Consider the following 10,808-nt stretch of genomic DNA (forward strand, 5'->3'; position numbering starts at 1 on the left):
AAGAGCCACTGGAGCACTGCTATGAATCAGCCATCAATGCATAAACTGCATTGCTCCTTTCTCCTTCAATAGGCACCTGCTGTTTTAGCTCAACATTCTTTTCCCAAATTGCAGTGCTCATTGCTAAGATTGAAAATTTAAAAACTGGAAACTTGGAGCCTTAACTCATCATGATAAATTTTTCTATGTCCCAGAATTTTACTGATTCCCAATTTGCAACTGAGTGAATTGATGCTCACTGAATTTAAGCAATTTTTTTTGTAGGTTTATGCAAGGCAATGGGATTAAGTGGCTTGCCCAAGGCCACACAGCTAGGTAATTATTAAGTAACTGAGATCGGATTTGAACTCAGGTACTCCTGACTCCAGGGCTAGTGCTCTATCCACTGTGCCACCTAGCCATCCCCAAGCAGTTTCTTATAAGTTCATAAAGCATAGATGTCAGAGCCAGGATTTGAACTTCTCTACTTAAAAATCAGCAATCTGTCTGTCATGTACTTATTCCTAACACCACAGCCTCAGAAGAATCAAAATTGTGGACAATTCAAAAGACTTTGGAAAGACACTGGAGGGTCTATTAAGGCAGGTGCATAGCACTTGTATGTGGTTGAATAAACAAAGAATTTACCATCTTCACCTTCTGCTTCTTCAACATTTCTCTGAGTAAAGGATAAGCTGGCCAGCAAGAACCCAACAATTTCTGATGTCCAGAATATGAGAGGTGCTCAGAAAAGAGAGGTCTGCTCCTGAAGCAACAGGAAGGAATGTCAGATAGACAACCTGTGAGCTTCATCAACATAGGGTCTGGTTATTAAAAGAATCACATAGATTTTACCTACATATTATTGAATGAAGAATCTAAAGAAAAAAGTAATGTACAGAACGCTTCTCTTTCTAGGTAGAGTAGTGACAACCTTCACCAAAGGGCAGACCCATCCATGCTACAATTACAGATGGAAGTCATTCCCCATATTTCTTGAACATAGTTTTTTAACAAAAATTCCTGGTTTTGGAAGTAAAAACAATACCTACAGAAGATATGCTAGGGTCTTTAAGTCAAAGTCAAAAGAGAAGCTTTATGTACTACTTTTGACCCAGAGAATAATAATAATAAACTAATAATACCATGCCCCAGATGGAGTTTCCTTGACAAAGATACTGGAGTGGTTTACCATTTTTTTTCTCCAGTTCATTTTACAGATGAGGAACTGAGGTAAATAGAATAAAATGACTTGCCACATTAAAGTGTCTGAGTGTGGATTTAAACTCACTAAGATGAGAATTCCATCCTCTAGCTGCCTCAATAATTAATGATGACACTATGTATTATAAAATATTATATTAATATGTAATATAATAATGCATAACATGTAATACTATTATCATTCTTATAATCCACATTGATTTAACACTTTAACAAACTTAAACATAGTTTAATATAGCTCCCTTAAACTATCATCTCATTTTATTCTCACAGCAGCCCTGAAAATTAGGTACTATTATCATCTCCATTTTACAGAGACAGAGATTAAATGACTTGCCTAGGTTCACAAGTAAGTAAGCATCAGAGGTTGTGTTTGAATTCAGGTCTTCCTGATTTAGGTCTACTATGCCACCCTCTCTCCTTCCCAGATCAGTCTATCAGCAATGATCCCACCATATATGAAGTGCTCACCTTAATGGTTAATACCCAGCAAAGATGGAGATCACTGACTTCTCTCTCAATATAGTCGGAGGACAGATTGTTTTTCTCTAAGGACTAATGAACTGAAGAATTTGAAATGAGCATAAGGCTCTCTAAATTCACCTGATTGGATCATTTGCCTCTTTGCTTCTATCTCTTTCTTTCACTCTTCCTCTGTTTCCCTGCCTTTATATATTTTCTCTGTGGGTCTATCTCTCTTACTCTTTTCCTCTATTTGTCTCTCCTTGTTTCTATCTCTCATTTTTTTTCTTTTTCTTTCTTTGTCCTGTTTCGCTCTCACTTTCCTCATGTTTCTAACCCTTTCTTGTTATACTCTTTGACTCCTGCTCTCTTCTATCCTTCCATTACTCCCATTCCAGTGATTGGTAGAACAGACATTCCTAATCCTGCATAATAATGGAGCTAATGAAAGCTGTCCCAGGAATGTCCAGAATCATATCATTGAAATGCCAAAGTAATAATGAAGGGAAAACCCTCCAATATTCCTGGAAGTTAAGAGTTTAGATGGCAGGTTAGAGAATAAATGATTGAAGAAGCCAAAGAAATGGAGGGGAAAGGAGAAAATACACTCAAGAGAAAACAGGCTGAGCACAGTTTGTCCTTCCTGTGCCTTCTGTTGCTGGAAATGCTAAATGAAGTAATGGAATAACTTGAGAGAGGGAGAAACTGAAAGTAAATGAAAATTGGTAGAATAAAGGCACAATCTGCTAGAGCAAAGCAGATGAAGTGGGATCATTGCTACATGTATAGGAGTTTGCCTAGGTATAGATGAGGACCACCACCTTCACCACCAATAAAGCAGTGTCTGGCACATATGTGCTTAATAATTCTTAATTGATGTCCAAGAGCTTAGCAATTGAAATAACAAGGTGGCATTTATATGATATTTTGAAATTTGGGAAGTAATTTACAAATATTTTCTAATTTATATAAATATCTGATGTATCTCATGGAAATCCTTCTTCCCTTAAGACAAAGCTCTAGGACCACCTTCTCATGATGCTGGGCCTGATCCTCAATTTACTAATGGCCAGTAACTCCAGTAACCTTGAATTAAACTACCTTGTATTTATTGATATTCATTCTATGTTTTTCTATTTTTCTATTATCTCCCCTATTAGAATGAAAGCCTCTTGTGCCCAGGAATTGGGTCATTCTTTGTCTTTGTATTCCTCTATCCTAGAACAATGCTTTTCATGTTTCTCTTATTAAATATTTATCATTTGATTTACAGAATTAGTGACAACACAATGAGGTAGATTCTGTGATAACTGCTACCAGCAAGGAACCTGAGATATGATGGAACAACTTTTAGAGAATCACTCAGTATGTTTGCAAAAATTCTGAGGTTAAGGATTTATAGAATATTGATTCTACAAGGTGTCCCAAGTGTTTTAAGGTTTAGTAGTTTGAAATTGTACTGTCTCTTTATGAGCTTGATACTGCTCAAAGACTTTTGGAATAGACATACACATGCGTGCATTCATATATTATGCATACATACATAATTTATCATATTTATGTAACATGGCAGATTAGAGATCAGTCCAAAATGTCAAATACTGAAGTCTACCTTCTGTTTACTCAGCTGTGTTACCTTGAACTGCTCTCTTCCATGTGAATTTGAAACAATAATGTTTATATTAAAAAGTGATATAGACTGGAAGTCAACACATCCAGGGAGTCTAGTATCTAATTGGACACTCATTGGCCAACAAATCTTGGGCAAATCACTTTTTGCTGGCTCTGTAGCTCATCATCTGTGAAATGGCAGTGTTTACCACATTATTTCTCCAATGCCTTCTGGTTACAAACTTCTTAGAGCCTTTGACTGACAGTTTATCTAAGCCACCCCCCTACTTCCCAATTTCTCAAAAATCATCTCTGTGCTCAGTTAAAATTTTATGTTCCTTATCTCACAACCAAAGACATAACTGGACCACAGACATAAGAGAGTTCACTGAGTTTATTGTCATATTTTGTAATTAATATAGGCTTGTTGATTCAGATTTTTTAAAAATAATCTTTTTTAAAATTTTTTAAAGGTTTTTGCAAGGCAAATGGAGTTAATGGGTGCCCAAGGCCACACAGCTAGGAAATTATTAAGTGTCTGAGACCGGATTTGAACCCAGGTACTCCTGACTCCAGGGCCGGTGCTTTATCCACTGTGCCACCTAGCCACCCCAGATTCACATGTTTTATAGAAAAAATAGGAAATATGTTCAAAGTGTATGAAAAGTCAGGTGTGTACAAATTCTTCTATTTACAGTCACAGGGAGACAGAAGCATCATTGGCAGCAACTACAGTTCTTGGTCTCAGAAGCTTTGCAGATACAACCTTGGGCACATTTGGCACAGCCTGCTGGACAGCAGGAGCAGCAACCTGGGAAGGAAAGACAGGAAGTGAGTGTGAGAAGAATCTGGAAGGGCCCAGTCCATAGAAAGCTAAGAATTAATGGAAGGATACAATGTTATCAAGTCACCTATTGGGAAACCAAAAGAATTTTTACTTCTGCAGGAAAAGAGCAGTTCTCTAAAATCCACTTTGGGAATTCTATGCCTCTTTATTAGATTTGGAATTGAGTTCAAGGGTCGGAGTTTTATTCATTTGAAATCTAAGATGGCACCTGCTCTCTATCATAATGAGCCCCCACACCTTAATTTAGACCACTGAAAGTTTCTGCACCTCCACTTTGCCTTATCCCTCCTTCTCCCCTTCTCTCCAAATATATCTTCCTTCTCACTCACTTTTCTTGGATTTACATTTGCAGGAGCTTGCACATTGCAAGAGCCACCTGGAGGGAGAGAAAAAAGAAGAGGGAAGGTGAGCAGAGTGGGCAATCTGAGCAGTAGCAGACACAGGTCAGGGATTCTCCTTTCCCTCTCATTCCCCATGCCCCATCCCTGATCCCCAGTGGTCACCCAGAAGAGGGACTGGACCCGAGATCTTCCTAGGCTGTAGGGTAGACTGTCTGTCCCTCTTCTTTTCTCAGCCCCCCCTCCCGAAAAGTCTCCCACTAGTAAGGACACAGACAAACCCTGATCCTAATCCTGCTATTGTTTAGAGCCCCTCATCTGACACTGTAGTACTGCCTACTCTCCCGCCCCGCTTCTTCTCCTCAGCGTGCAGCACGTTTCCAGAGGGGATCCCAATGCCTGTCCCTTGTTCAAAGGTGGGAGCCCTTTTTCGGTCTGACCCTGTCCCTGGAGCCCTGGTTGTTAAGCGCATGTATAGTTCAGACTTTAATTCTGCGAAGCTGAAGAGGAGAAAGAAGGGAAGCTTTCTGTTACTTCACTTTAAAAGAAAGTCCATCTCCTTCCCCGTGCGCACAGCCTCTTTCCATCCCAGCCCACGGTGCCATCCCCAACCAAGCCGAGCTGTCCCAGCACCGGACAGAGCATCCCTGGCCCAGGGGGCTCTTACCGGTCTCGCAGTTGCAGTTGCGGTCCATGGCTGGCAGGTGGATAACAGACACGCTGTTCTCACAGGAGGATGGATGGGAGAGAGACGTAGTGGCGGGCGGAGTCCGGGCTTCGCATTTATAGGCAAAGGACCTGGAGAACGCGTGCAAAGACCCCGCCCCCTTTATTTACCTGCTCTCCCCCACCCCCCGCCCCGCCTCCTGCACACCGCCCCTGGCTGCCCTGACTCATGCGCATTCAGGAGGGCTGAGTGCAAATCTTTCGCCACCGGATACCATCTCCCACTCCAAGGGGCCGTGCACAGAGAACTGAACTCAGGGTATTCCTCATTTTTGAGATAAGGAAACCAAGGTTAATATGATTAAGTGTCTTACCCAGCATCAAATAACAAGTGTCCAAGGTCAGATTTAAATTCATAAAGATGAGTCTCCCTGACTTCAAGTCTGGTGATATATCCACTGCATCACCTAACTTCCCCAAGAATAATAGTTAATATTAATTTGATGTGTATCATACTTATTTGCAATATGCTATGCATTTTATAGATATTATTTCATTTAATCCTCACCACAGCCCTGGGTTGTAGGTGCTATTTTTAATCTCCATTTACAGAGGAGAAAAGTGGAGTAAATTAAAGTTGTATGACTTGCCCAAGGTCACTCACCTAAGTGTCTGAAATTAAATTGGAACTCAGGTTTTTCTAAATATGGATTCAGAACTCTATCACAGTGACATGTAGCTGCCAAAAAAAAAAAGACAGGAGATTTTAATTATCCCCTCTAAATAAAACTAAAGGCTATCTAAATTACAGATCCCTGACCTATAGCTAACAAATGCGAATACCATTGAAGGAGAAGAATTCTGTAAACACTAGTTTTCTTGCTATGAATGAAACTGGAAAGAAGTTTCAGTTAAAGGGGCAAAAAAATCATAAGATTCTCCTTAGAGATTCAAAGAAAGACATTATCTTAGATTTATCATAAGACCAAAAGCAAAAAAGAAACAATCTTTGGAATATTTGATCATCTCATTTTGTATTATCTATGACCTGTATCTGGAGGAATGGGAGAGGGCACAAAGGACCATGAAAATGACTGCAACATCAAATGCAGGGGATAAAGAGGTAAAATCTCTGAAGACCTCCATAAACCCCTCAAATTGAATCTACTTATAATTTGATACTTGGTGCCTTCAGGGAAAATGTAAGAATAGATTAGATGAAGAGAGTAAAAAAATATATCTAGGTCAACATTCATATTTTCAATTCCAAGGGAAAGTTGTTAACTTTTTTTTAATCTTTTTAAGGCAAAGTTATATTATTCTTCCCTTCCTCCATCAGAAAAATATCTCAAGGTCATTTACTTTTGCAGTAGACATAATTTAGAAACAAATGTTTTCTTTCTTCCTTTTGGATCTAATTCTTTTCTCACAAAAAGTTCAGTTTTGGTCTATGCTTATCATGGATGTAAATGTAAAGCCTATATCAGATGGCCTTCTGTTGGGGTGAGAGGGAGGGAAGGGAGGGAGAGAGAAAAATTGTAAAACTCAAAATCTGGCAAGAAAAATGATAGGTAGAAATGACTATTATGTGTAATTATAAAACAAACAAAATATTTATATAATAAAAAGAAATAATTCAAATTCCAAAAAGGGACTTCATCTAATTAGGAGATAAAGATATCTTTGAGTGTTTATGTTTAGCTTACCTCTGCAATTTATTGTAAATTCATTATTTTATCTTGTACCCTTTAATTCCTGGGAAAATCTCTTCTTGTTTCTAAAAAATTATAATAATGTGCATCTTCAATATTAAATTGATGTCTTTCATGGCACCCTAGTTTCCAGAACTACAGATAACAGATTCCTGCATCTGAAACTATTTTCATCCCAAACTGGTTGTCTTATCTAGTCAGGCAATGCCCTAGAATATCCAGGATCTGAAAATATGATGTAATTCTGCAGTGCTTTAGAGTTTTGATTTTTTTTGCATATCAAACAACCAATTAATTCATATGCATTCATTGAGCACTCTGAGAATTCAAAGATAAAAATTCTCTCACCCTAACCTCCCTATTAAGAGGAGCACCATCTTCCTAGTCATCCAGGCTTACAACCCAGATGTCATCCCTGAGTTTTTTATTCTCTCTCATTCTTCAATATCCAATCGTTGGTCAAATAATGCCCCCCCTTCATTTTAGTAATATCTTTCATATATGATCCTTTCTTTCAGCTGATATGGCTATAACCCTTATGAAGGTCCTCATCACCTCATGCCTGAATTATTGCATAATCTTCTAGTGAGCTGTCTTGCCTTAAGTCCCTCTTAACTTCCTTTTCTCTTCCACTCAGATATAAAATTAATCTTTCTAAAGGGCAGGACTGACTACTCTCCTCTCTGCCGCCCCCCCCACCTCCCCAAAGCTTGCCAATTTCAATCAATTCCTGGGGTTTTCTATTTCTTCCAAGATCCAATATGAAATCCTTTGCCTTTAAATCCCATCATAACCTGGTCTACTCATGCCTGTCCAAGCTTCTGATACCTTACTTCTCTCTCCTCCCTTCACCCCCAAATTTAAATGATCCCCTACTTCCATATTTGGTGCTGCAGCCAACTTAGGCTCCTAGCACCTCCATTGCTCTCCCTCCCACTAGCTCATCTGAGATCTCAAACCTTTTCAGGGACCTTGTGAAGAGCCCTCTTTGGTGCTGAAATTAATTTTCTTCATCAAGGAATTACTACCTCTTTCTCCTTTACTCAGATGATTTGAGCAGGAAGGTCTTAGGATAGATAGAGACTCAGCTCCTGTCACATACCTGAGGAACATCCCCTTTCAGTTCCAAATTTTCTGAGACCTCTACTAAAACTGGAAAGGCTATTCTTCAATGAACCTCATATGATGAGGTTTATTGCTTTCTGGATTTCCTTATCATAAATTCACTAAATATGAAAGGATATTAAATAAGAGAATCTGATCTATTCCCTTTGGTAAGTATTTTATTCAGGAACCCCAAAATAATTGTAACTCCTTTGCAAAAAAATCTAAATGTCCCTTCAGACACTTGCTATTTGTATGATCCTGGGCAAGTCACTTGACTCTGTTTGCCTCAGTTTCCTCATCTGTAAAATGAACTGGAGAAGGAAATGGAAAACCACATCAGTATCTTTGCCTAGAAACCTCCAAGTGGGGGCAGGATAAACAATTAAAACCACACAAGAAAGAGAGAAACAACATTACCCAACTGTTAGCAAACCAGTATCAAAGTCAAGATCCCTAAGTTCAGGTCCTATATCTGACATATCCTGAGGGTGTGATACCTAGTTGAGTCAGTTTATCTTAGACAGAGGCAACTGGTAACACTGTGCCTAGAGCTCTGGGTCTAGTGTTAGGAAGACCTGGAGTTCAAATCTGGTCACAGACACTTACTATCTGTCTGGTCAGGGGCAAGTCACTTAACTCAGTTTTCTTCAGTTACCTAATGAACCTGACATTGAGTAAAATGGTGATAATGAAAGTCCTAGGCTTATCCTGAGGGTAAAAATATGATAATATTTTTAAAAAGAAGTTATCATATAGCTAGGAATGCAGTAACTGCTTTATAAAATACTCTTTTTTCTTTAAATACTTTATATACTCTTTTTCATTCCCATTCCTCCTCCTCCCCATACAAGTTGCTAGGGTAGCCACCTAACTGCATTATCAGAAGGAATCTCTTTACTGACCAGGTGAGTTGTATGCTGTGAACCAAGCCAATGAATTCCAAGTCTTGACCTCCACTATCACACATAAAATTATGTTTCTCTGACTATGCAGAACCCTTCTGCATCTCTAGTTGGAGTACTAGTTGTACCTTGTAATCCAAGAGGCCCCTGTCATCAAATGTAAGCTGGTATGACTGAAACATTATGTTGATTATAGTGAGGGAAATGTCATGTAAAGACATCCTTCTCCCTGCCTTTTCCTGAACCATTTCACATGGCCTGATCAATAGGAAACAGGACTTCTGGTGAAGGTCTGGATGTTGTAGGACTCTTTGACCTCATGGGTATGGTTTCCCTCCTAAATCAGCATATCACCTCTCAATAATGAGAACTCTAGCTTTTGTAAAAGACCATCTTTTTCTTTAAAACTAACATTCTCTTCTTAGTTGTAAAAATAGTCATGAACAGTTGCATATTTGTGACACACTTTGCATCCATAATATCCTTTAGCCACTCTCCTTTCTTTTCTGTTTGAATAACAAAGATGGAAAACATGGAGGGAGACCTCAAGTCCCTACCGCTGGTCCAAGTGCATTGAATTGGAGCAGTGCTATGAATCAGTCATCAGTGCATAAACTGCATTACTTCTTTCTCCTTCAATAGGCACCTGGCTCAGCATTCCCCTCCCAAATTGCAATGGTTTCTTGCTGAGATTGAAAATCTAAAAATTTGGAACCTTGGAGCCTCAACTCAATTTAATATAATTTTTCTATGTTCCAGACTTTTGCTGATTTTTCCCTATTCACAAATGAGGAAATTGATGAATTTAAAGAATTTCTTACAAGTTCATGGAGCAAAGATGTCAGATCCAGGCTTTGAACTTCCCTACTTAAAGGTCAGCAATCTGTCTGTCATGTATTTCTTCGTAACACCACAATCTCAGAAGAATCAAAATTGCAGACAATGCAAAAGACTTTGGAAAGACACTGGAGGGTCTATTAAGGCAGGTGCATAATCCTGATGATTTCTGATATTCAGAATATGAGAGGTGTTCAGAAAAGAGAGGTCTTCTCCTTAAGCAACAGGGAGGAAAGTCAGATAGACAACCTGTGAACTTCATCAACATGGAATCTGGTTATTAAAAGAATCACACAGGTTTTGTCTACATATTATTGAATGAAAAATCTAGAGAAAAAAGTAATGTACAGAATGCTTTTCTTTCTAGGCAGAGTGGTAACAACCTTGCTAAGATTACATGATCTAAGTCATTTTACACATTTCTTGAACACAATTTTTGACAAATACTCCATTGAAACAGTACCCACAGTAGGTATGCCAGGGTCGTTGAGTGAGAAACAAAAGATCAGGAAGTTTTATGTGCTACTTTTGATCCAGAGAATAATAATAATAAAATAATACCATGACCAATTGTACAGTTTCCTTGGCTTACCATTTTCTTCTCCAGTTCAGTTTACAGATAAGGAACTGAGGAATATAGAATTAAATGACTTGTCCAGGGTCATATAATAAAGGGTCTGTCTCTATTTGCCTCTCCCTATCTCTATCTCTTCTTTTTCTTTTTCTTTCTTTATCATGTTTCTCCCTCACTCTTCCTCATGTTTCTAAATCTTTCTTAGTTTTACTCTTTCATTCTTGCTCTCCTCTTCTTGCATTGCTTCCATTCCAATGATTGTTAGCACAGACATTCCTAAACCTGCACAATAATGGAACTAATGAAAGCTGTCCCAGGAATGTCTAGAATTATATTATTGAAATGCCAAAGTAATAATGAAGGGAAAACCCTCCAATATTCCTGGAAGTTAAAAGTCCAGATAGCAGGTTAGGGAATAAATGATGAAAGAAGCCAAAGAAATGGAGGGGAAAGGAGAAAATACACTTAAGGGAAAACATGCTAAGCACAATTTGTCCTTCTTGTGCCTTCTGCTGCTGGAAAAGCTAAATGAAGTAATGGAGTAACTTG

At 38.6% G+C, this 10,808-nt stretch overlaps 1 long non-coding RNA gene across 1 annotated transcript; it reads right to left on the minus strand.

Moving 5' to 3' along the window:
- Positions 1 to 3,997: 3,997 nt before the first annotated feature.
- Positions 3,998 to 5,234, minus strand: LOC141516927 (uncharacterized). Its single transcript, XR_012476788.1, has 3 exons — positions 5,129 to 5,234; positions 4,453 to 4,499; positions 3,998 to 4,087 (listed from the first exon to the last, which is right to left on the minus strand). It is a non-coding gene; the product is annotated as an uncharacterized LOC141516927 (long non-coding RNA).
- Between the last annotated feature and the right edge of the window lie 5,574 nt (positions 5,235 to 10,808).

This window comes from Macrotis lagotis, chromosome 1, assembly GCF_037893015.1.
Source record: "Macrotis lagotis isolate mMagLag1 chromosome 1, bilby.v1.9.chrom.fasta, whole genome shotgun sequence".
Lineage (NCBI taxonomy): Eukaryota > Metazoa > Chordata > Mammalia > Peramelemorphia > Peramelidae > Macrotis > Macrotis lagotis.